At 43.5% G+C, this 27,918-nt stretch overlaps 1 protein-coding gene across 3 annotated transcripts in view; it reads right to left on the reverse strand.

Moving 5' to 3' along the window:
* The window catches only part of LOC139419477 (cell adhesion molecule 1-like), a 521,843-nt gene that overhangs the window by 387,446 nt on the left and 106,479 nt on the right, over positions 1-27,918 (reverse strand). The gene's annotated exons all lie outside the window — the stretch shown is intronic.

Consider the following 27,918-nt stretch of genomic DNA (forward strand, 5'->3'; position numbering starts at 1 on the left):
TATTTGATGCGTCTATCAGTTAGCACATGCTTTGACTGAAGCCATTTATTATTAAAACGCATCAAACCTCACATTGGCAGGTAATGTTGGGGGACGGGGGTGGTGCTTTGAGCTGTGAACAGGCGTGCCCTGAGGCATGGAGAGTAGTGTGAATTTCTCTGCAAACAAAGGCCAAAGTCACCTCGAGGATACTCCCCTAGGATTTGTGCTGCAAGGTCACCAAAAGGTCACCAGACTTTGCAGAAAGTGCCAGGGATGACAAAGTGTTGCGACAAAAGAGGGAAGAAGCAGAAAGAAGCTCCTGTTCAGTTAGCCCTGTGTGCCGTGTCTATGGGGAGTAAATGAAAAACCAGGTTAATGCATTCAGCTCTCATTACACCCTTCTGGAAGAGAGGGTACCACCAGTATGGAGAGGCACGGTGCAGGAAATCAAAAACAGTGAGTGGCGCGGTGGCGCTTGACGCCAACCTGTTACCGGCGGACGAGATCTGTTCACCTCGCTCTTTCTGAGTGAGCCATCCTGCATGCCAGAACTGATTAAATGTCACTCGGTGAGTGCCCAAGCGTCGTTGCTATGCTGCTACGTTCTTAAGAGAATTTGTCAGGTGACCATCTAGCTATCCCATTCAATTGCAGTGTCTGGCTACTAAATACTATAGGGGGATGCTCTCCAGAACTGTGTGTACAGTACAGTGGGTACCATATGGGTCATCAATTCCAGATTGTTACCAGCCTCTAACCTACAGTACAAAGGGAGGATTCTCTAATACAAACGTAATTTCCATTTTGTTCCCCTGACAGTGTTGTCCTATTAAATGGCTGTGTTTGGCTGTAATACCCTCTTTAATAAGACTTAAGCCCCTCTCTTTAGGAGAGAGAGAGAGCTCCAGGGTCTATAGCAGTGTGAGGCCAGATTGTCTCTGACTCCCAGCCCAGATGGGCCTCTATGACCAATTGCTTTGGTGCCAGTGGCTCTGGCGTGCTGACCCACTCACACCGTGAGAGAAGAGGCAGAGACAGGTTTGACAAGCCGAACAGAGGTAGAAGCAGCTAGCATCTCCGGCGTTGGAGGAACCCTGCTTCAGCATGACATGTAATCGCAAAAAAAATGACTGTCTGGTCCCTAAAACATCCCAAAAATCGTGCTAATGAGACCTCTGAACTTAAATCCATACCGCCACTGTAACCCCTGCGAATACAACACAACACAGGGTTGAATGACATCTGTAAGCATTAGCTAGCGCAAACCTCGATGGAAGGGGAGTAAGAGCTACAGAGCCGATGCTACAGGAGAAGGTGTCTGGCTGAGCGTTCAAGGAAAATAGCGTCCAAATGAAGGAGGGGGTGATCTATTTACTTTCACCAGGAATTACAGCAGAGCCATTCAGCACAATCTGCACCAATCAGTGAAAGTGCAGCCACCCCCACCCCGTTGCTGTTCGCCCAGCACCCCCTCACCGATTATCCCAACCCAGATGCACCTCTGTGCTTAGGAATAATGCCCATTACTGTGCTTCCGAATGGGGCCTTTCTAACAGGTGAATGTGTCTCCAAAGAAATGTTCCATGATGAAAACAGTCAGCCCTGGATGAGTATTTTTCCTCATTCATCATTCTTACAGGTTGTGGTGGCTTGCTCATTTATCCCCAACAGCTTATCGCCAGCTCCTCTCCCCCTCTCCCTCTGTGTAAGCAATGCCTCAGCAAATCCCCACTGCTAAATGCTTTTTTCCCTGAAATCTAATGGAAGTGATTTAACTGCAGATTAATAGGCCAGCAGAGGCAAAATGCAGGGCTATGCACACGTTGCAGCACTGTGGATATGTTTTGCTAAATACATGGCTGCATGGAAAATGATACTGAGGGATTTTTTTTTAATGGCATTTGGCTAGTGTGATTTAAGAGGTGTTTTTGGCAAGTCCTGCCTCCATGTCACCCCCTTGTTGTGTGTTTGGGTAATAATGCCTTTGTTGAATTAATCTACACCCAGGAGTGAGGATAAAATAACACAACTGCCCTTTCTGATTTATAGACAAACTGCACTCACAAAGTCAAATTCCCAGTTATTTGTGCCTCACAATATAAATATTATATTGTGCTTTCACAGAACCAGGACATGGCAGCCTGGGGGACATCCTATAAATACTGTCTAACAGGCAACATGGCTTTTAGAGTTCTCAGTTCGTTCACTCGCCTTGCTCCCACTAAAATCTCTGTACTCCGAGGGACTCTGAGGAATGATCACGTTTCTTCTGGCTTCACTGTGATGTGATCTCATTCAGTAAGGGATTTTACCCTTTCAAAGGGCCCAGGTTTGTGCATGCCCAAGGGATATGGGAGGATGGGGAGTTGAGATGGAGAAGGAAATTGGATGGATGGGTTGACTGCATTAGGGTATGCATCCTGGCATCTAGGCTATATGGCAGCAATGGTTGGATTGAGTGTTGCTATTGATTCATACTCTGTCTGGATGAGAGTTATTGTTTGTGTTCATGAAGCCTATAGACTATGCACAAGAAGCTAAAGCGCTTCAGAACTTTGACTGGAAAATAAAATGTTTCAAATTGCGAGACAAAGCAAGCACATGGATTGAAATATGTCAAAATGATGCCAGAAAATGAATTATCACTAGCTATTGCGCATATATGCAATCTTAACCAACCCTCATCCCTGCCCTACTACAGTGCACATTTGCTAAACAACCAAACAAACGAATCAAACTCCTCCAAAAGTTAAACTATCCAAGCTGCCGAAATTCTGTGAAGCCGTTTTTTTGAGCGCAGACTCTCCTCTTCCATTTCAAGTGGGCGGAATTCTGATTCTCTACCCCATATGCCAGCAGAATGGAGGAAAATATCTTGTGTCCTCCGTACGCCCAATATTAGCATCATTCTAAACAAAACAGCATCTGGCACGCCATCACAGCTCACTGCTTACCCTCTCAAATGATTTAATTACAAGGCTCCAGATGAGTGTGTATTTTAAGCCGTCAATATCTGCCTGAGCACGCACGTGGTTGGAGAATTGTAAATGTGGCAGGTTTGCACCATATCAAACACCTAATGGTGCCAGGCAATAGACCGTGGAAAAAATAGCCAGAGGCTGTTTCTTATTGCCTGATCATTTTTGGGGAGAAAAAAAACACATTAATTAAATACGAATCGAGGGCCAAATAAGCTTGCGCTTGTCGTCCGATTGTGTTTACGGCAAAGTCCAGTGATCGCCACATGTGGTTAGAGCAAACAAGTCTCTAAAGACTGAGTTAGTCGATTATACATTTAATTAGCCCACTCCTCCCACTACAGCTCCAAAGCAGATGAAAATATCCTTAAAAATACTTTCTCATTTTCAAAGTATTTCTGCAGTTTTGTTTCATAGCTCGTAGTTAAATCACACAAAGAACTACGAATCCTATATAGCTATCCCACCTCACGCCGCAACACTGTGGAGCTGTGCACACTGTGTAAAGTGCTGAAAGATTCAGTATTAGAAGCCCACAGGCATAGAAGTTGGTTGAATTTACCCGAAAGGGTATTAAAGTATCTTTGTCCTCACGTTTCTAGTTATTCATTGTTTTGTTAACACACTAAGTTGTTTTCAATGTTAGTTTGAGCTTGCGCAACTGCTAGTGAAGTGACATGTCAGAGAATCTCATCTATCACAGACAGACATGGGTCCCTCCGTTACCATGGTAATAGACCGACCCTTAGAGGGACAGGTGAACATTGTCTCACCTAAGTGACCCAAATATTTGAGGGTACATTGTACTTAATTGTGCATGGAACACTACAAAAATATTTTATTCATGAACTTTCAGTAATTTCTTATTATAAAAACAACCCTTCAAACTTTTATTGTGCTCCAAAATGTTTCAGCATAGAGCCCTGTGACATAGTACAGTACAGTCACAAAACAGGTATCACTCAGCATGAGGCAGTAATCTGCATTGAGTCACTGAAGGGCAAATAGGAGTTAAAAATAACAGCAAAAATCCTCTCCCTTTCATGTGTTATGATTTGTTTGTTCTGTCCATCAGATAAATTACTAGGAATCGGTTTGGCAGTGCCTGTTGTCCCCCTTTCTCTAAGACACACCCTAGAGTATCCTTGAAACATCCTAAAATAGTGTGACGAAGTATGTATCTTGGGGAATTATTGTACCGTAAATCATCAATTTCCCCTTGTCGCAAAGAGCAGCAGTGAATCGCTGACCTGAATGCTCTCTCAGGACTAGCCAATGTGGCTTGGTGTAACTGTTGATAAATTAATAAGATCCAGCATTCTAAAGTTTAACACTTGCTTGGATGTTGCATGTAAATGCTAGGCCTACAAAAAAATTTTACAACTTGGCAGGCAAATCTGAATATACACTGAGTACACATCATTAAGAACACCTGCTCTTTTCATGAAATAGACTTACAAGGTAAAAGCTATGATACCTTACTGATGTCACTTGTTAAATCCACTTCAAAAATCAGTGTAGATGAAGTGGAGGAGACAGGTTAAAGAAGGATTTGGAAGCATTGCTAATATTTATGATAGCAAATTTCAATTTACAAAAACAACAACGTTTTCGTCTTTTGAGCTTCTAGTCATAAAATCTATGCAGCCTACTCAATCACTTTTTTATAGCTACTGTTCACAGGCCTCCTGGGCCATATACAGTGTTCCTCACTGAGTTCCTAATCGGACCTTGTAGTCATGGCAGATAATATTCACATTTTTGGTGACTAATATTCACATGGAAAAGACCACAGACCCACTACAAAAGGCTTTCGGAGCCATCATCGACTCAGTGTCAAACATGTCTCTGGACCTACTCACTGGCACAGTCATACTCTGGACCTAGTTTTGTCCCATGGAATAAATGTTGTGGATCTTAATGTTTTTCCTCATAGTCCTGGACTATCGAACCACCATTTTATTACGTTGCAATCGCAACAAATAATCTGCTCAGACCCCAACCAAGGATCATCAAAAGTCGTGCCATAAATTCTCGGACAACCCAAAGATTCCTAGATGCCCTTCCAGACTCCCTCCGCCTACCCAAGGACGTCAGAGTACAAAAATCGGTTAACCACCTAACTGAGGTACTCAATTTAACCTTGCGCAATATCCTAGATGCAGTCACACCCCTAAAAACATTTCTCATAAGAAACTCTCCCCCTGGTATACAGAAAATACCCGAGCTCTGAAGCAAGCTTCCAGAAAATTGGAACGGAAATGGTGCCAGACCAAACCGGAAGTCTTCCGACTAGCTTGGAAAGACAGTACCGTGAGGTATCGAAGAGCCCTCACTGCTGCTCGATCATCCAATTTTTCCAACTTAATTGAGGACAATAAGATCAATCCAACATTTATTTTTGATACTGTCGCAAAGCTAACTAAAAAGCAGCAATCCCCAAGAGAGGATGGCTTTCACTTCAGCAGTGATAAATTCATGAACTTCTTTGAGGAAAAGATCATGATCATTAGAAAGCAAATATTTAAACCTGAGTATTCCTCCGAAACTCAGTCCTGAGTCTGCACAACTCTGCCAGGACCTAGGATCAAGGAAGACAATCAAGTTTAGTACTATATCTCTTGACACAATGACGAAAATAATCATGGCCTCTAAACCTTCAAGCCGCATACTGGACCATATTCCAACTAAACTACTGAAAGAGCTGCTTCCTGTGCTTGGCCCTCCTATGTTGAACATAATAAACGTCTCTCTATCCCCCGGATGTGTACCAAACTCACTAAAAGTGGCAGTAATATAGCATCTCTCGAAAAAGCACAAACTTGACCCAGAAAATATTTTAAAAAATAAATCGACCTATATGGAATCTCCCATTCTTCTCAAAAATTTTAGAAAAAGCTGTCACTGCCTTCCTGAAGACAAACGATGTATACGAAACATTTCAGTCTGGTTTTAGACCCCATCATAGCACTGAGACTGCACTTGCGCACGGTGGAAACTTGGTCTGGACTCTCCACCGTTGTAGCACCAACAGAAACCCCTAAACACCTACCTGAGCACTCTCGCGACCACCCCGTGAGAGCCCTCTGTGGCCAAGAACAGTGGGGTTATGAAAAGCTAACCAGGGTATGCCCAGCACCACGGGAAAAAACAGAAGAGTCAATGAGGAAGAGACTAATTCTCTTCGTATGACCCCCCTGCGTCACCATACCCAACGGAGCGGTGACCTCCCTAATTATCCCTGACCCTAATGGTTGACTATCTAAGGCGTGAACGGGGAAAGGCACATCCATGGGGAAAATGGGGGTCTAAGCTAACGCTCTATCAATGAAGTTTCCAGCCGCGCCTGAATCTGCGAGGGCCTTATGCTGGAAATACGGAGAAAACTTGGGAAAAGTACCAGACAAACATACAGTGGGACAAAAAAGTATTTAGTCAGACACCAATTGTGCAAGTTCTCCCACTTAAAGAAATGAGAGAGGCCTGTAATTTTCATCATGGGTACATTTCAACTATGAGAGACAAAATTAGATTGTAGGATTTTTAATGAATTTATTTGCAAATTATGGTGGAAAATAAGTATTTGGTCAATAACAAAAGTTTCTCAATACTTTGTTATATACCCTTTGTTGGCAATGACAGAGGTCAAACGTTTTCTGTAAGTCTTCACAAGGTTTTCACACACTGTTGCTGGTATTTTGGCCCATTCCTCCATGCAGATCTCCTCCAGAGCGGTGATGTTTTGGGGCTGTTGCTGGGCAACACGGATTTTCAACTCCCTCCAAAGAATTTATATGGGGTTGAGATCTGGAGACTGGCTAGGCCACTCCAGGACCTTGAAATGCTTCTTACGAAGCCACTCCTTCGTTGCCCGGGCGGTGTGATTGGGATCATTGTCATGCTGAAAGACCCAGCCATGTTTCATCTTCAATGCCCTTGCTGATGGAAGTAGGTTTTCATTCAAAATCTCACGATACATGGCCCCATTCATTCTTTCCTTTACACGGATCAGTCGTCCTGGTCCCTTTGCAGAAAAACAGCCCCAAAGCATGATGTTTCCACCCCCATGCTTCACAGTAGGTATGGTGTTCTTTGGATGCAACTCAGCATTCTTTGTCCTCCAAACACGACGAGTTGAGTTTTTACCAAAAAGTTATATTTTGGTTTCATCTGACCATATGACATTCTCCCAATCTTATTCTGGATCATCCAAATGCTCTCTAGCAAACTTCAGACGGGCCTGGACATGTACTGGCTTAAGCAGTGGGACACGTCTGGCACTGCAGGATTTTAGTCCCTGGCGGCGTAGTATGTTACTGATGGTAGGCTTTGTTACTTTGGTCCCAGCTCTCTGCAGGTCATTCACTAGGTCCCCCCGTGTGGTTCTGGGATTTTTGCTCACCGTTCTTGTGATCATTTTGACCCCACGGGGTGAGATCTTGTGTGGAGCCCCAGATCGAGGGAGATTATCAGTGGTCTTGTATGTCTTCCATTTCCTAATAATTGCTCCCACAGTTGATTTCTTCAAACCAAGCTGCTTACCTATTGCAGATTCTTCCAGTCTTCCCAGCCTGGTGCAGGTCTACAATTTTGTTTATGGTGTCCTTTGACAGCTCTTTGGTCTTGGCCATAGAGGAGTTTGGAGTGTGACTGTTTGAGGTTGTGGACAGGTGTCTTTTATACTGATAACAAGTTCAAACGGGTGCCATTAATACAGGTAACGAGTGGAGGACAGAGGAGCCTCTTAAAGAAGAAGTTACAGGTCTGTGAGAGCCAGAAATCTTGCTTGTTTGTAGGTGACCAAATAATTATTTTCCACCATAATTTGCAAATAAATTCATTAAAAATCCTACAATGTGATTTTCTGGATTTTTTTTCTAATTTTGTCTGTCATAGTTGAGGTGTACCTATGATGAACATTACAGGCCTCTCTCATCTTTTTAAGTGGGATAACTTGCACAATTGGTGGCTGACTAAATACTTGTTTGCCCCACTGTATGTGCAACAGAGAGCTCTGGGAGAGAATGGTGCCGGCTCACCTGGGGTGACGCCAGAGCGCCCTGCCTGCTGCCTTGATTCCCAGAGGAACCAACCCGGCACCGACCGGCAGTGTGACCTCTGCGGCCAAAGATGGTGCACGAGCGGGAACCCCCTCCGGTCTCCCTGCACACCGCCCCTCCCAACCCCATAGGTATCGGAGAGGGGGTGCGGAAGGATGGAACCACCAGACACTGATCTGAACGTCCACAAGTAGCCAACATGTTGTCCAGACGGATAGACAGATCCACGAGCTGGTCGAACGTGAGGTTGGTGTCTCTGCAGGCCAGCTCCCGGCGGACGTCCTCGCGCAGACTGCAACGATAAAGGTCAATGAGGGCCCTGTCGCTCCATTCCATGCCGGCAGCCAGGGTAATAAAATCCAGGGTGAACTCCTGGGCGCTCCTCGTCTCCTGGTAGAGGCACTCACCCGCCACTCTACCCTCGGGCGGGTGGTCGAAGACTGCCCGGAAACAGCGGGTGAACTCCTCAAACCTGTCCAACGCCGCATCTCCCTCTCTCCATACGGCGTTGGCCCACTCCAAGGCTCTCCCGGTGAGGCACGAGACGAGGGCGGACACCCTCTCACGATCCGATGGAGCCGGGTGGACAGTGGCCAAATAAAAGGTTTAAATACAGTCAAAACCCCTGGCAGTTCAAAGCCCTCCCGTCATACTCCTGGGGAAAGGAGAGAAGTATCCCACTGGGTTCAGGCGGGAAAGGGGCGCTCAAGAAAGACCCCGGTTGTGCTGGTGGAGGCGCTGGAAGGACTCCCTGTCTCTCCCAGCGGTCCATGGTCTGGACAACGCGATCCATGGCAACACCAAGATGGTGAAGCATAAATGCATGCTCCTGGACGCGGCTCTTCCACCTCAATGGCCGGGGTATCCTCTACTGCTGACTCCATAGTATGGTCGGAGATTATGTAATGTGGTGCTTGCTGGATGCAGGAAAGTCAGGCGCAGGAGAATGAACTTGGTAAAAACGGAGCTGTTTAATAAATATCAAAACCTCCGAAAACCAAAGTATACAAAATAACAAATAGAGGGTGCAAAACCCGTCGCACACCAGAATTAACAATAAACACCGACATGCAACAAACAATCTCCGGCAAGGACATGAGGGGAAACAGAGGGTTAAATACACAACATGTAATTGATGGGATTGGAACCAGGTGTGTAGGAAGACGAGAGACCAACTTCGGCGGAAGTTGTGACAGTTTGAGTGTATGAAGCTGAGTGAAAATGAGAACAAAGTATTTTTAAAGATATTTAGGCTGTAACAAGGAAAGTATTTAACTGAAATAAATTAAGCCCTAATATATGGATTTTGCATGAATGGGAAAACAGATATGCATCTGTTGGTCACAGATACCTTAAAAAAAGTTGGAGGTGTGGACAAGAAAACTATTCAGTATCTGGTGTGACCACAATTTGCCTCATTCAGCGCGACACATTTCCTTCGTATAGAGATGATCAGGCTGTTGATTGTGGCCTGTGTGGAATGTTGTCCCACTCTTCAATGGCTGTGCGAAGTTGCTGGATAATGGCGGGAACTGGAACACGCTGTAGAACACATCAATCCAGAGTAGAGGTCGACCGATTAATCAGAATAGCCAATTAATTAGGGCCGATTTCAAGTTTTCATAACAATCGGTATTTTTGGGCGCCGATTTGCCGATTTAAAAAAATAAAAAATAAAAAATATTTTATTTTATTACACCTTCATTTAATCTTTATTTAACTAGGCAAGTCAGTTAAGAACACATTCTTATTTTCAATGACGGCCTAGGAACGGTGGGTTAACTGCCTCGTTCAGGGGCAGAAAGACAGATTTTCACCTTGTCAGCTCGGGGGATCCAATCTTGCAACCTTACAGTTAACTAGTCCAACGCAATAACGACCTGCCTCTCTCTCATTGCACTCCACAAGAAGTGTTACGCAAATGCAGTAAGCCAAGGTAAGTTGCTAGCTAGCATTAAACTTATCTTATAAAAAACAATCAATCATAATCACTAGTTAACTGCACATGGTTGATGATATTACTAGATATTATCTAGCGTGTCCTGTGTTGCATATAATCTGACTGAGCATACAAGCATCTAGGTATCTGTCTGAGCGGTGGTAGGCAGAAGCAGGCGCGTAAACATTCATTCAAACAGCACTTTCGTGCATTTTGCCAGCAGCTCTTCGTTGTACGTCAAGCATTGCGCTGTTTATGACTTCAAACCTATCAACTCCCAAGATGAGGCTGGTGTGACCGAAGTGAAATGGCTGGCTTCACTCTTCACTCGCTCTGAGCCTTGGGGTGGTTGTTTCCCTTGCTCTGCATGGGTAATGCTGCTTCAATGTGGTGGCTGTTGTCGTTGTGTTGCTGGTTCGAGCCCAGGGAGGAGCGAGGAGAGGGACGGAGGCTATACTGTTACACTGGCAATACTAAAGTGGCTATAAGAACATCCAATAGTCAAAGGTTAATGAAATACAAATGGTATAGAGGGAAATAGTACAATAATTCCTATAATAACTACAACCTAAAACTTCTTACCTGGGAATATTGAAGAGTCATGTTAAAAGGAACCACCAGCTTTCATATGTTCTCATGTTCTGAGCAAGGAACTGAAACGTTAGCTTTCTTAGATACACACTTTGTTTTTGCATTACTTAAACCAAATTGAACATGTTTCATTATCTACTTGAGGCAAAATTGATGTTATTGATGTATTATACTAAGTTAAAATAAGTGTTAATTCAGTATTGTTGTAATTGTCATTATTACAAATAAAAATAATAAACTAAAAAACATCGGCCGATTTAAATCGGTATCGGCTTTTTTGGGTCCTCCAATAATCGGTATCGGCGTTGAAAGATCATAAATCGGTCGACCTCTAATCCAGAGCATTCCAAACACGCTCAATGGGTGATGTGTCTAGTGAGTATGTAGGCCATGGAAGACCTGGAACATTTTCAGCTTCCAGGAATTGGGTACAGATCTTGCATCATGGGGCGGTGCATTGTCATGCTGAAACATGAGCTGATGACGGCAGATAGCGTGACAATTTTTTTTATTTTATTTAACCAGGCAAGTCAGTTAACTTCTTATGGCTGCAGGGGCAGTATTGAGTAGCTTGGATGAAAAGGTGCCCATTGTAAACGGCCAGCTCCTCAGTCTCAGTTGCTAATATATGCATATTATTAGTATTGGATAGAAAACTCTAAAGTTTCCAAAACTGTCAAAATATTGTCTGTGAGTATAACAAAATATTGTCTGTGAGTATAACAGAACTGATATTGCATGCGAAACCATGAGGAAAATCAAACCAGGAAGTGGCTTCTATTTTGAAAACTCCATGTTCCATAGCTTCCCTTTGCACCATTTAAAGGGATATCAACCAGATTCCTTTTTCTATCGCTTCCTCACGGTGTCAACAGTCTTCTGACATATTTCCAGGCTTTTATTTTGAAAAATGAGCCAGAAAGATAACATCGCATCAAGTGGTCGCATGAATTTTGCTTGCGCAACAGAGTTTGGACAGCCATTGCTTATTTAATCTTTATTTAACTAGGCAAGTCAGTTAACACATTATTATTTTCAATGACTGCCTAGGAACAGTGGGTTAACTGCCTTGTTCAGGGCAGAACGACAGATTTTTTTACTTGTCAGCTCGGGGATCCGTTCAAGCAACCTTTCGGTTACTGGCCGAACGCTCTAACCATTAGGCTACCTGCCGCCCCACAGTGGGCCTCAGGATCTCATCACGGTATCTCTGTGCATTTAAATGACCATCGGTAAAATGCAATTGTGTTCGTTGTCCGTAGCTTATGCCTGCCCATTCCATAACCCCACCACCACCACAGGGCACTCTGTTCGGCAAACTGCTCGCCAACACAGTGCAATTTACCATCTGCCCAGTACAGTAGAAACCGGGATTCATCCGCGAAGAGCACACTTCTCTAGCATGCCAGTGGCCATCGAAGGTGAGCATTTGCCTACTGACGTCAGTTTCGAGCCTGGTGAGGACAACGAGCACGCAGCAACTTTTTATTTTTGTTCAGTGTATTTTTTGCATTTTTGTTGCAACTGGGGCGAGCTGGTCAACTTTTTAATGTTACAATCATTGAGTGACTGCTGCTTTCATGTTAATTACATCTTATGTGGAAGAAATTCCTGTTCACATTTTATCTAAGCTTTATTAATTATTAATTGACACTATATGTCTTAATATACGTTCCTTATTCACTCACAGTGACTTCCCTGGAAATAATTCACTTGTGGTGTTAGGTTCATACACAATTAGGAACACTCGTGGTGAGATTGGAGGCAAGTTCCTGGCCCAAAAACGCAGAACACCTGACATGCCGGTGGAATTTGGTTAAGGCCTTAAAACCTCTTGGCGCACCGATCCCTTTAGCGCGATCCTTTTCGTCAACATCCGGTGAATTGCAGAGCACCAAATTCAAATTAAATTACTACAAATATTTAATTTTCATGGAATCACAAGTGCAATATACTAAAACACACAACGTTCCCGTTTTAAGCGCGATATTTTGTCACGAAAAGATGCTCGACTATGCATATTCTTGACAGTTTTGGAAAGAAAACACTCTGAAGTTTCAGAATCTGCAAAGATTTTGTCTGTAAGTGCCCCAGAACTCATTCTACAGGCGAAACCAAGATGATGCATCACCCAGGAATTAGCAGAATTTCTGAAGCTCTGTTTTCCATTCTCTCCTTATATGGCTGTGATTGCGCAACGAATGAGCCTACACTTTCTGTCGTTCGCCCAAGGTCTTAGCAGCATTGTGACGTATTTGTAGGCATATCATTGGAAGATTGACCATAAGAGACTACATTTTCCAAGTGTCCGCCTGGTGTCCTGCGTCGAATTCGGTGCGCAATTGCCAGCTGCTTCTACTTTACCATTTGATTCAGGGGAGAAAGCATGTGTCCAAGAACGATGTATCAATGAAGAGATATGTGAAAAACACCTTGATGATTGATTCTAAACAACGTTTGCCATGTTTTCAGTCGATATTATGGAGTTAATTTGGAAAAAAGTTCGCGTTTTGAGGACTGAATTTTCGTTTTTTTTTTGGTAGCCAAATGTGATGTATAAAACGGAGCTATTTCTAATACACAAAGAATCTTTTTGGAAAAACTGAGCATCTGCTATCCAACTGAGAGTATCCTCATTGAAAACATCAGAAGTTCTTCAAAGGTAAATGATTTTATTTGAAGGCTTTTATGTTTTTGTTGAAATGTTGCGTGCTGGATGCTAACGCTAATGCTAACGCTAAATCCTTTGTTTGCTAGCTACTGTTACACAAATTATTGTTTTCCTATGGTTGAGAAGCATATTTTGAAAATCTGAGATGACAGTTTTGTTTACAAAAGGCTAAGCTTGCGAGATGGCATATTTATTTCATTTCATTTGCGATTTTCATGAATAGTTAACGTTGCGTTATGGTAATGAGCTTGAGGCTGTAGTCACGAGTCACGGATCCGGGTTTGGGAGATCAGAGAGGTTAATACACCTGGCGTGTCAGATTTCAAAAGCTTTACGGTGAAAGCAAACCATGCGATTATATGAGGACAGCTTTCAGCAGACAAAACATTAAACAGCTAGCAGCAAAGTAGATTGGTCACGAAAGTCAAAAAAGCAATAAAATTAATCGCTTACCTTTGATGATCTTCGTATGTTTGCACTCACAAAACTCCCAGTTACACAATAAATGTTTGTTTTGTTCCATAAAGATTCTCTTTATATCCAAAAACCTCCATTTGGTTGGCGCATTTTGTTTAGTAATCCACAGGCTCGTGCAGGTCACGACGGGCAGACGAAAATTCCAAATAGTAACCGTAAAGTTCATAGAAACATGTCAAACGTTTTTTATAATCAATCCTCAGGTTGTTTTTACAATAAATAATCAATAATATTTCAACCGGACGGTAGCCTTTTCAATAGGAGAGAGAGAGAAAAGGTCTCGCTCCAGGCACTCGCGCATGCACAAATCTGGGGACACCTAGCTATCCACTGACGCGATGTGATCATTCTCGTTCATTTTTCAGAATAAAAGCTTGAAACTATGCCTAAAGACTGTTCACACCCTGTGGAAGCCTTTGGGAAAGGAATCTGGTTGATATCCCTTTAAATGGAGGATAGGCTTGCAATGGAACAGAGTAGTTTCAGAAAAACAGCACTTCCTGGTTGGATTTTCCTCAGGTTTTCGCCTGCAATATCAGTTATGTTATACTCACAGACCATATTTTGACAGTTTTGGAAACTTGAGTGTTTTCTATCCTAATCTGACAATTATATGCATATTCTAGATTCTGGGCTTGAGAAATAGGCAGGAACGTTTTTTATCCAAACATCAAAATACTGCCCCCTTGCTTCAAGAGGTTAAATGCACTTACGCCGATGCCGAAATGTAAACAGATCGGCACATCCAGCACACAGTCAGTCATTTCAAGTGGAGGTTAGTTATGTGGAGGCAATTTGCATATCAACGTGTTACCCACACCTGCATGGAAAATAAATCACAATTCGTTGCACACCAACTTGGGATCGGCTGGATGACCTCTTCCAACCAACAACAAAAAAACTGATAATGAATCCGGGAAGGACTTCCCCCAAATGTGGACCATCTCAGATTCTACCTCCACTCCTCCTTGCTCGAACAACATCTGCTTAAGTGTTTAGCTTTGTGACTGTATTGGAGTGTGTGACTAATGTTGAAATTTGGTGGCGCAAGGCCTGTTATCCTACACACATTCACCCACTGTAAAATGAATTGTACTGGTCTGCGGTCTCATATTAAGCAAGGCTTAAGTCCTAGAATTCTGTTCTATAATTTACATAACTCAGATACCTACCGAGTCAGACTTGTCTCTTTTCCTTTCAAATGCCCTCGGGAACCCATTAAAAAATATTAATAATCCATAGTCCCTTGTTTCAGGCCTCGGTTTTCCAAATTGCACAGGTTTTAGGGATTAACCCAATGAGTGTGTTTGAGCTACAGCCTTCTGGGTTGTACCATTGGATTTGTTTATTTCTTCTGCATCCGTAGATACCAACCATTAGTCTATGTGATTAACGGGAGCATGAGCTAGAGAGGTGTCCCGATGGGGCCCAGCGCCAGGTCTTCTGTACAAAAATGTCTGAATGGTTTTAACTAAGGATGCAAGACGATAATAGCTAAAAATGCCAACAATGGTGTCGGCCCGATGTCAAAGCTGACGTGCATACCTATATAACGTAGGTACACAACGCCACGTAAAATGTTGCACTACACGTGCAAAACAGCATTCCTAACCTAGCACACAATGTCTGCTGTGTGGATCAAGCAATCAACAAGTCAATCAGTCATTTCAAAGAGCAAGAACATTTCAGCGAGATATCTCAAAGGCAAAATCCATTAATGCCAAGATAATGGAATTCATTGCCGTTGACAATCAACCGTTCTCTGTCGTGGGTGATGTTGGCTTTCGCAACTGGTCGAGCACCGGTACACATTACCAAGTGCGCTATTTTTCAGATGTTGAACCTACCGGAGTTACACAGTAATAGCATCACTGCTATTAGCTTCACATACTATGGAACGCAGTTTGGGTCTTCGCATGTCAAAAAATATACGTTTAATAGGCTTTCAATTTGACATGTCAAATAACACAGTTCTATTATAGAATGTTGTGTGTTCTGAATTTGCACATGCAAGCCAAGCGCCACCACTACTATCAGTAGCACTGTCAAGGCTGTACAAAAAGTCTGCAAACAAGCAAACACCGGCCACGAACGATGTGTTTACAATACCGTGTTTGTAATAATGCATTATTTGTTCGACTGCAACTTCTGGGGAAGCTAGCTAGCTTTAGCTTGGTACCTAGCTAGCACCAATACAACCAGCCTGAAAACAATGACCAGTAGAAACTACAGTCATTTTCATTATTCTTAGCAATGATTTAGGAATGCTTGAGTGTAAGTATTAGCTAGGTAGTCACTTGTTGTTCGCCTAATGAAATTAAACTTCAGTGCATGAAAATAAATAGCTAGCTAGCCACTTAACCCTGTTGCTCAAAGCTAATGTTATAAGCAGCCAGCTAGCTTCATCTGGCTAATGTGGCTCGAACGGACCGTGTTATGAAGCTATCGATGTGTCTGCTTGGAGGGGAATATATACGGCTGTGATTATAATCAAAGAGAATTCCCTTGGTAGATAATGCGGTCGACATTTGATTGTGAGGAATTCTAAATCAGGTGAACAGAAGGACTTGAGTTCCTGTATGTTGTTGTGACCACACCACGTCTCGTTAACCATAAAGCATACGCCCCCGCCCCTCTTCTTACCAGAAAGATGTTTGTTTCTGTCAGCACGATGCGTGGAGAAACCAGCTGGCTGCACGACTCCGATAGCGTCTCTCGAGTGAGCCATGTTTCCGTGAAGCAAAGAACGTTAGTCTCTGATGTCCCTCTGGAATGCTACCCTTGCTCGGATTTCATCAACTTTGTTGTCAAGAGACTGGACTTTGGCGAGAAGTATGATAGGGAGTGGTGAGCGATGTGCCCGTCTCCAGAGTCTGACCAGAAGACCGCTTCGTTTCCCTCTTTTACGAAGTCGTTGTTTTGGGTCGCCGGCTGGGATCCATTCCGTTGTCCTGCGTGAAAGACAGAACACAGGATCCGCTTCGCGAAAGTCATATTCTTGGTCGTACTGATGGTGAGTTGACGCTGCTCTTATATTCAGTAGTTCTTCTCGACTGTATGTAATGAAACCTAAGATGACCTGGGGTACCAATGTAAGAAATAACACGCAAAAAAACTAAAAACTGCATAGTTTCCTAGGAACGCGAAGCGAGGCGGCCATCTCTGTCGGCGCCGAAAATCACTAATTATCTACCAAGGGAATTCTCTTCGATTATAATCACAGCCGTATATATTCCCCCCCAAGAGATGGCTCTGAACGAACTTTATTTGACTCTTTGCAAACTGGAATCCACATATCCTGAGGCTGCATTCATTGTAGCTGGGGATTTTAACAAGGCTAATCTGAAAACAAGACTCCCTAAATTGTATCAGCAAATCGATTGCGCAACCAGGGCTGGTAAAACCTTGGATCATTGCTATTCTAACTTCCGCGACGCATATAAGGCCCTCCCCTGCCCTCCTTTCGGAAAAGCTGACCACGACTACATTTTGTTGCTCCCTGCCTACAGACAGAAGCTAAAACAAGAAGCTCCCGCGCTGAGGTCTGTTCAACGCTGGTCCGACCAATCTGATTCCACGCTCCAAGACTGCTTCCATCACGTGGATTGGGATATGTTTCGTATTGCGTCAAACAACAACATTGACGAATACGCTGATTCGGTGAGCGAGTTCATTAGAACGTGCGTTGAAGATGTCATTCCCATAGCAACGATTAAAACATTCCCAAACCAGAAACCGTGGATTGATGGCAGCATTAGCGTGAAACTGAAAGCGCGAACAACTGCTTTTAATCAGGGCAATGTGACCGGAAACATGACCGAATACAAACAGTGTAGCTATTCCCTCCGCAAGGCAATCAAACAAGCTAAGCGTCAGTATAGAGACAAAGTAGAATCGCAATTCAACGGCTCAGACACAAGAGGAATGTGGCAGGGTCTACAGTCAATCACGGATCACAAAAAGAACACCAGCCCAGTCACAGACCAGGATGTCTTGCTCCCAGGCAGACTAAATAACTTTTTTGCCCACTTTGAGGACAATACAGTGCCACTGACACGGCCCGCAACCAAAACATGCGGACTCTCCTTCACTGCAGCCGAGGTGAGTAAAACATTTAAACGTGTTAAACCTTGCAAGGCTGCAGGCCCAGACGGCATCCCCAGCCGCGCCCTCAGAGCATGCGCAGACCAGCTGGCTGGTGTGTTTACAGACATATTCAATCAATCCTTATCCCAGTCTGCTGTTTGAAAAAGCTTCAAGAGGGCCACCATTGTTCCTGTTCCCAAGAAAGCTAAGGTAACTGAGCTAAACAACTACCGCCCCGTAGCACTCACTTCCGTCATCATGAAGTGCTTTGAGAGACTAGTCAAGGAACATATCACCCCCACCCTACCTGACACCCTAGACCCACTCCAATTTCCTTACCGCCCAAATAGGTCCACAGACGATGCAATCTCAACCACACTGCACACTGCCCTAACCCATCTGGACAAGAGGAATACCTATGTGAGAATGCTGTTCATCGACTACAGCTCGGCATTTAACACCATAGTACCATCCAAACTCGTCATCAAGCTTGAGACCCTGGGTCTCGACCACAACCTGTGCAACTGGGTACTGGATTCCTGACGGGCCGCCCCCAGGTGGTGAGGGTAGGTAACATCTCCACCCCGCTGATCCTCAACACTGGGGCCCCACAAGGGTGCGTTCTGAGCCCTCTCCTGTACTCCCTGTTCACCCACGACTCCGTGGCCACGCACGCCTCCAACTCAATCATCAAGTTTGCGGACGACACAACAGTGGTAGGCTTGAATACCAACAACGACGAGACGGCCTACAGGGAGGAGGTGAGGGCCCTCGGAGTATGGTGTCAGGAAAATAACCTCACACTCAACGTCAACAAAACTAAGGAGATTATTGTGGACTTCAGGATACAGCAGAGGGAACACCCCCCTATCCACATCGATGGGACAGTAGTGGAGAGGGTAGTAAGTTTAAAGTTCTTCGGCGTACACATCACAGACAAACTGAATTGGTCCACCCACACAGACAGCATCGTGAAGAAGGCGCAGCAGCACCTCTTCAACCTCAGGAGGCTGAAGAAATTCGGCTTGTCACCAAAAGCACTCACAAACTTCTACAGATGCACAGTCGAGAGCATCCTGTCGGGCTGTATCACCGCCTGGTACGGCAACTGCTCCGACCACAACCGTAAGGCTCTCCAGGTGGTAGTGAGGTCTGCACAACGCATCACCGGGGGCAAACTACCTGCCCTCCAGGACACCTACACCACCCGATGTCACAGGAAGGCCATAAAGATCATCAAGGACAACAACCACCCGAGCCACTGCCTGTTCATCCCGCTATCGTCCAGAAGGCGAGGTCAGTACAGGTGCATCAAAGCTGGGACCGAGAGACTGAAAAACAGCTTCTATCTCAAGGACATCAGACTGTTAATCAGCCACCACTAACATTGAGTGGCTGCTGCCATTACACTGACTCAACTCTAGCCACTTTAATAATGGGAATTGATGTAAAATATATCACTAGCCACTTTAAACAATGCTACTTAATATAATGTTTACATACCCTACATTATTCATCTCATATGTATACGTATATACTGTACTCTATATCATCTACTGCATCTTTATGTAATACATGTATCACTAGCCACTTTAAACTATGCCACTTTGTTTACATACTCATCTCATATGTATATACTGTACTCGATACCATCTACTGCATCTTGCCTATGCCGCTCTGTACCATCACTCATTCATATATCTTTATGTACATATTCTTTATCCCTTTACACTTGTGTGTATAAGGTAGTAGTTTTGGAATTGTCAGTTAGATTACTCGTTGATTATTACTGCATTGTCGGAACTAGAAGCACAAGCATTTCGCTACACTCGCATTAACATCTGCTAACCATGTGTATGTGACAAATAAATTTGATTTGATTTTTGAAGCTAGCCAAAATAAGGATTAGGTATTTGTGGTTTCCCTTCAAAATAAAAGTACCTATTTGAAAGTGATGCAGATGGGGAATCATGCCATATTTAGACTAGATAATGTTAAACAAGGTTGGAATGTGAAGAAATGAAATGGGGTATCACACCCACAGAACACAACTGTGAAGAGTTTATGCAAATATTAGCGTTGTAGCTCTTATCGCGGGACTGTGACCATGTGAAATCCCCTCCCCAGTCAGCCTATTGTGTGTTTTGACATTCATATTGCACTGTACAGCTTTACCTAAGGATTGGGGATCAATTAAATGGGGTATCAGTCTAAACAATACCCAAGATATTTTCCCTCAACATCCTCCTCAGAGTTATCAGACTCCAAAACATCCACGCAGTATTGTTTTTTACTTGGGAATAGTGTTCAATACACATAGGTTGACAATAAATGTGGCTCAATTCACAGTTGTTTCAGAGTCCCGCAATAAGAGCTACAATGCTAATGTTCTCTGGGTGTCACTGAGTAGACTGATACCCCATGTCATTGATCCAAAATCCATAGGTAAGGCTGTACAGTGAAATAGGTATGCCCCAAATATAATTCTAAAGTATAATACATCCAGTGTGATGTCAACAGATTTGTCAAATTAACAAATTGTCTTTTGTTGATTTTATATAACATTCCAACCTCATTTAGCATGATCTATTTAATTATGGCATAATTCTCTTATTGGTATTCATTTGCAGGCGAGTTCCTGGCCCAAAAACGCAGAACACCTGACATGCCGGTGGAATTTGGTTAAGGCCTTAACCTGTTGGATCTCTGGGGGCGCTATTTCATTTTTGGATAAAAAACGTTCCCGTTTTAAGCGCGATATTTTGTCACGAAAAGATGCTCGACTATGCATATTCTTGACCGTTTTGGAAAGAAAACACTGAAGTTTCAGAATCTGCAAAGATTTTGTCTGTAAGTGCCCCAGAACTCATTCTACAGGCGAAACCAAGATGATGCATCACCCAGGAATTAGCAGAATTTCTGAAGCTCTGTTTTCCATTGTCTCCTTATATGGCTGTGATTGCGCAAGGAATGAGCCTACACTTTCTGTCGTTCGCCCAAGGTCTTAGCAGCATTGTGACGTATTTGTAGGCATATCATTGGAAGATTGACCATAAGAGACTACATTTTCCAAGTGTCCGCCTGGTGTCCTGCGTCGAATTCGGTGCGCAATTGCCAGCTGCTTCCACTTTACCATTTGATTCAGGGGAGAAAGCATGTGTCCAAGAACGATGTATCAATGAAGAGATATGTGAAAAACACCTTGATGATTGATTCTAAACAGCGTTTGCCATGTTTTCAGTCGATATTATGGAGTTAATTTGGAAAAAAGTTCGCGTTTTGAGGACTGAATTTTCGGGTTTTTTTTGGTAGCCAAATGTGATGTATAAAACGGAGCTATTTCTAATACACAAAGAATCTTTTTGGAAAAACTGAGCATCTGCTATCCAACTGAGAGTATCCTCATTGAAAACATCAGAAGTTCTTCAAAGGTAAATGATTTTATTTGAAGGCTTTTATGTTTTTGTTGAAATGTTGCGTGCTGGATGCTAACGCTAATGCTAACGCTAAATCCTTTGTTTGCTAGCTACTGTTACACAAATTATTGTTTTCCTATGGTTGAGAAGCATATTTTGAAAATCTGAGATGACAGTTTTGTTTACAAAAGGCTAAGCTTGCGAGATGGCATATTTATTTCATTTCATTTGCGATTTTCATGAATAGTTAACGTTGCGTTATGGTAATGAGCTTGAGTCTGTATTCCTGATACCGGATCCGGTATGGGGAGTTCCAAGAGGTTAAAACCTCTTGGCGCACCGATCCCTTTAGCGCGATCCTTTTCGTCAACATCCGGTGAATTGCAGAGCACCAAATTCAAATTAAATTACTACAAATATTTAATTTTCATGGAATCACAAGTGCAATATACTAAAACACACAACGTTCCCGTTTTAAGCGCGATATTTTGTCACGAAAAGATGCTCGACTATGCATATTCTTGACAGTTTTGGAAAGAAAACACTCTGAAGTTTCAGAATCTGCAAAGATTTTGTCTGTAAGTGCCCCAGAACTCATTCTACAGGCGAAACCAAGATGATGCATCACCCAGGAATTAGCAGAATTTCTGAAGCTCTGTTTTCCATTCTCTCCTTATATGGCTGTGATTGCGCAACGAATGAGCCTACACTTTCTGTCGTTCGCCCAAGGTCTTAGCAGCATTGTGACGTATTTGTAGGCATATCATTGGAAGATTGACCATAAGAGACTACATTTTCCAAGTGTCCGCCTGGTGTCCTGCGTCGAATTCGGTGCGCAATTGCCAGCTGCTTCTACTTTACCATTTGATTCAGGGGAGAAAGCATGTGTCCAAGAACGATGTATCAATGAAGAGATATGTGAAAAACACCTTGATGATTGATTCTAAACAACGTTTGCCATGTTTTCAGTCGATATTATGGAGTTAATTTGGAAAAAAGTTCGCGTTTTGAGGACTGAATTTTCGTTTTTTTTTTGGTAGCCAAATGTGATGTATAAAACGGAGCTATTTCTAATACACAAAGAATCTTTTTGGAAAAACTGAGCATCTGCTATCCAACTGAGAGTATCCTCATTGAAAACATCAGAAGTTCTTCAAAGGTAAATGATTTTATTTGAAGGCTTTTATGTTTTTGTTGAAATGTTGCGTGCTGGATGCTAACGCTAATGCTAACGCTAAATCCTTTGTTTGCTAGCTACTGTTACACAAATTATTGTTTTCCTATGGTTGAGAAGCATATTTTGAAAATCTGAGATGACAGTTTTGTTTACAAAAGGCTAAGCTTGCGAGATGGCATATTTATTTCATTTCATTTGCGATTTTCATGAATAGTTAACGTTGCGTTATGGTAATGAGCTTGAGGCTGTAGTCACGATACCGGATCCGGGTTTGGGAGATCAGAGAGGTTAATACACCTGGCGTGTCAGATTTCAAAAGCTTTACGGTGAAAGCAAACCATGCGATTATATGAGGACAGCTTTCAGCAGACAAAACATTAAACAGCTAGCAGCAAAGTAGATTGGTCACGAAAGTCAAAAAAGCAATAAAATTAATCGCTTACCTTTGATGATCTTCGTATGTTTGCACTCACAAAACTCCCAGTTACACAATAAATGTTTGTTTTGTTCCATAAAGATTCTCTTTATATCCAAAAACCTCCATTTGGTTGGCGCATTTTGTTTAGTAATCCACAGGCTCGTGCAGGTCACGACGGGCAGACGAAAATTCCAAATAGTAACCGTAAAGTTCATAGAAACATGTCAAACGTTTTTTATAATCAATCCTCAGGTTGTTTTTACAATAAATAATCAATAATATTTCAACCGGACGGTAGCCTTTTCAATAGGAGAGAGAGAGAAAAGGTCTCGCTCCAGGCACTCGCGCATGCACAAATCTGGGGACACCTAGCTATCCACTGACGCGATGTGATCATTCTCGTTCATTTTTCAGAATAAAAGCTTGAAACTATGCCTAAAGACTGTTCACACCCTGTGGAAGCCTTTGGGAAAGGAATCTGGTTGATATCCCTTTAAATGGAGGATAGGCTTGCAATGGAACAGAGTAGTTTCAGAAAAACAGCACTTCCTGGTTGGATTTTCCTCAGGTTTTCGCCTGCAATATCAGTTATGTTATACTCACAGACCATATTTTGACAGTTTTGGAAACTTGAGTGTTTTCTATCCTAATCTGACAATTATATGCATATTCTAGATTCTGGGCTTGAGAAATAGGCAGGAACGTTTTTTATCCAAACATCAAAATACTGCCCCCTTGCTTCAAGAGGTTAAATGCACTTACGCCGATGCCGAAATGTAAACAGATCGGCACATCCAGCACACAGTCAGTCATTTCAAGTGGAGGTTAGTTATGTGGAGGCAATTTGCATATCAACGTGTTACCCACACCTGCATGGAAAATAAATCACAATTCGTTGCACACCAACTTGGGATCGGCTGGATGACCTCTTCCAACCAACAACAAAAAAACTGATAATGAATCCGGGAAGGACTTCCCCCAAATGTGGACCATCTCAGATTCTACCTCCACTCCTCCTTGCTCGAACAACATCTGCTTAAGTGTTTAGCTTTGTGACTGTATTGGAGTGTGTGACTAATGTTGAAATTTGGTGGCGCAAGGCCTGTTATCCTACACACATTCACCCACTGTAAAATGAATTGTACTGGTCTGCGGTCTCATATTAAGCAAGGCTTAAGTCCTAGAATTCTGTTCTATAATTTACATAACTCAGATACCTACCGAGTCAGACTTGTCTCTTTTCCTTTCAAATGCCCTCGGGAACCCATTAAAAAATATTAATAATCCATAGTCCCTTGTTTCAGGCCTCGGTTTTCCAAATTGCACAGGTTTTAGGGATTAACCCAATGAGTGTGTTTGAGCTACAGCCTTCTGGGTTGTACCATTGGATTTGTTTATTTCTTCTGCATCCGTAGATACCAACCATTAGTCTATGTGATTAACGGGAGCATGAGCTAGAGAGGTGTCCCGATGGGGCCCAGCGCCAGGTCTTCTGTACAAAAATGTCTGAATGGTTTTAACTAAGGATGCAAGACGATAATAGCTAAAAATGCCAACAATGGTGTCGGCCCGATGTCAAAGCTGACGTGCATACCTATATAACGTAGGTACACAACGCCACGTAAAATGTTGCACTACACGTGCAAAACAGCATTCCTAACCTAGCACACAATGTCTGCTGTGTGGATCAAGCAATCAACAAGTCAATCAGTCATTTCAAAGAGCAAGAACATTTCAGCGAGATATCTCAAAGGCAAAATCCATTAATGCCAAGATAATGGAATTCATTGCCGTTGACAATCAACCGTTCTCTGTCGTGGGTGATGTTGGCTTTCGCAACTGGTCGAGCACCGGTACACATTACCAAGTGCGCTATTTTTCAGATGTTGAACCTACCGGAGTTACACAGTAATAGCATCACTGCTATTAGCTTCACATACTATGGAACGCAGTTTGGGTCTTCGCATGTCAAAAAATATACGTTTAATAGGCTTTCAATTTGACATGTCAAATAACACAGTTCTATTATAGAATGTTGTGTGTTCTGAATTTGCACATGCAAGCCAAGCGCCACCACTACTATCAGTAGCACTGTCAAGGCTGTACAAAAAGTCTGCAAACAAGCAAACACCGGCCACGAACGATGTGTTTACAATACCGTGTTTGTAATAATGCATTATTTGTTCGACTGCAACTTCTGGGGAAGCTAGCTAGCTTTAGCTTGGTACCTAGCTAGCACCAATACAACCAGCCTGAAAACAATGACCAGTAGAAACTACAGTCATTTTCATTATTCTTAGCAATGATTTAGGAATGCTTGAGTGTAAGTATTAGCTAGGTAGTCACTTGTTGTTCGCCTAATGAAATTAAACTTCAGTGCATGAAAATAAATAGCTAGCTAGCCACTTAACCCTGTTGCTCAAAGCTAATGTTATAAGCAGCCAGCTAGCTTCATCTGGCTAATGTGGCTCGAACGGACCGTGTTATGAAGCTATCGATGTGTCTGCTTGGAGGGGAATATATACGGCTGTGATTATAATCAAAGAGAATTCCCTTGGTAGATAATGCGGTCGACATTTGATTGTGAGGAATTCTAAATCAGGTGAACAGAAGGACTTGAGTTCCTGTATGTTGTTGTGACCACACCACGTCTCGTTAACCATAAAGCATACGCCCCCGCCCCTCTTCTTACCAGAAAGATGTTTGTTTCTGTCAGCACGATGCGTGGAGAAACCAGCTGGCTGCACGACTCCGATAGCGTCTCTCGAGTGAGCCATGTTTCCGTGAAGCAAAGAACGTTAGTCTCTGATGTCCCTCTGGAATGCTACCCTTGCTCGGATTTCATCAACTTTGTTGTCAAGAGACTGGACTTTGGCGAGAAGTATGATAGGGAGTGGTGAGCGATGTGCCCGTCTCCAGAGTCTGACCAGAAGACCGCTTCGTTTCCCTCTTTTACGAAGTCGTTGTTTTGGGTCGCCGGCTGGGATCCATTCCGTTGTCCTGCGTGAAAGACAGAACACAGGATCCGCTTCGCGAAAGTCATATTCTTGGTCGTACTGATGGTGAGTTGACGCTGCTCTTATATTCAGTAGTTCTTCTCGACTGTATGTAATGAAACCTAAGATGACCTGGGGTACCAATGTAAGAAATAACACGCAAAAAAACTAAAAACTGCATAGTTTCCTAGGAACGCGAAGCGAGGCGGCCATCTCTGTCGGCGCCGAAAATCACTAATTATCTACCAAGGGAATTCTCTTCGATTATAATCACAGCCGTATATATTCCCCCCCAAGCAGACACATCGATGGCTCTGAACGAACTTTATTTGACTCTTTGCAAACTGGAATCCACATATCCTGAGGCTGCATTCATTGTAGCTGGGGATTTTAACAAGGCTAATCTGAAAACAAGACTCCCTAAATTGTATCAGCAAATCGATTGCGCAACCAGGGCTGGTAAAACCTTGGATCATTGCTATTCTAACTTCCGCGACGCATATAAGGCCCTCCCCTGCCCTCCTTTCGGAAAAGCTGACCACGACTACATTTTGTTGCTCCCTGCCTACAGACAGAAGCTAAAACAAGAAGCTCCCGCGCTGAGGTCTGTTCAACGCTGGTCCGACCAATCTGATTCCACGCTCCAAGACTGCTTCCATCACGTGGATTGGGATATGTTTCGTATTGCGTCAAACAACAACATTGACGAATACGCTGATTCGGTGAGCGAGTTCATTAGAACGTGCGTTGAAGATGTCATTCCCATAGCAACGATTAAAACATTCCCAAACCAGAAACCGTGGATTGATGGCAGCATTAGCGTGAAACTGAAAGCGCGAACAACTGCTTTTAATCAGGGCAATGTGACCGGAAACATGACCGAATACAAACAGTGTAGCTATTCCCTCCGCAAGGCAATCAAACAAGCTAAGCGTCAGTATAGAGACAAAGTAGAATCGCAATTCAACGGCTCAGACACAAGAGGAATGTGGCAGGGTCTACAGTCAATCACGGATCACAAAAAGAACACCAGCCCAGTCACAGACCAGGATGTCTTGCTCCCAGGCAGACTAAATAACTTTTTTGCCCACTTTGAGGACAATACAGTGCCACTGACACGGCCCGCAACCAAAACATGCGGACTCTCCTTCACTGCAGCCGAGGTGAGTAAAACATTTAAACGTGTTAAACCTTGCAAGGCTGCAGGCCCAGACGGCATCCCCAGCCGCGCCCTCAGAGCATGCGCAGACCAGCTGGCTGGTGTGTTTACAGACATATTCAATCAATCCTTATCCCAGTCTGCTGTTTGAAAAAGCTTCAAGAGGGCCACCATTGTTCCTGTTCCCAAGAAAGCTAAGGTAACTGAGCTAAACAACTACCGCCCCGTAGCACTCACTTCCGTCATCATGAAGTGCTTTGAGAGACTAGTCAAGGAACATATCACCCCCACCCTACCTGACACCCTAGACCCACTCCAATTTCCTTACCGCCCAAATAGGTCCACAGACGATGCAATCTCAACCACACTGCACACTGCCCTAACCCATCTGGACAAGAGGAATACCTATGTGAGAATGCTGTTCATCGACTACAGCTCGGCATTTAACACCATAGTACCATCCAAACTCGTCATCAAGCTTGAGACCCTGGGTCTCGACCACAACCTGTGCAACTGGGTACTGGATTCCTGACGGGCCGCCCCCAGGTGGTGAGGGTAGGTAACATCTCCACCCCGCTGATCCTCAACACTGGGGCCCCACAAGGGTGCGTTCTGAGCCCTCTCCTGTACTCCCTGTTCACCCACGACTCCGTGGCCACGCACGCCTCCAACTCAATCATCAAGTTTGCGGACGACACAACAGTGGTAGGCTTGAATACCAACAACGACGAGACGGCCTACAGGGAGGAGGTGAGGGCCCTCGGAGTATGGTGTCAGGAAAATAACCTCACACTCAACGTCAACAAAACTAAGGAGATTATTGTGGACTTCAGGATACAGCAGAGGGAACACCCCCCTATCCACATCGATGGGACAGTAGTGGAGAGGGTAGTAAGTTTAAAGTTCTTCGGCGTACACATCACAGACAAACTGAATTGGTCCACCCACACAGACAGCATCGTGAAGAA

This window comes from Oncorhynchus clarkii, chromosome 10 (genome assembly GCF_045791955.1).
Source record: "Oncorhynchus clarkii lewisi isolate Uvic-CL-2024 chromosome 10, UVic_Ocla_1.0, whole genome shotgun sequence".
In the NCBI taxonomy this organism is placed as follows: Eukaryota; Metazoa; Chordata; class Actinopteri; order Salmoniformes; family Salmonidae; genus Oncorhynchus; species Oncorhynchus clarkii.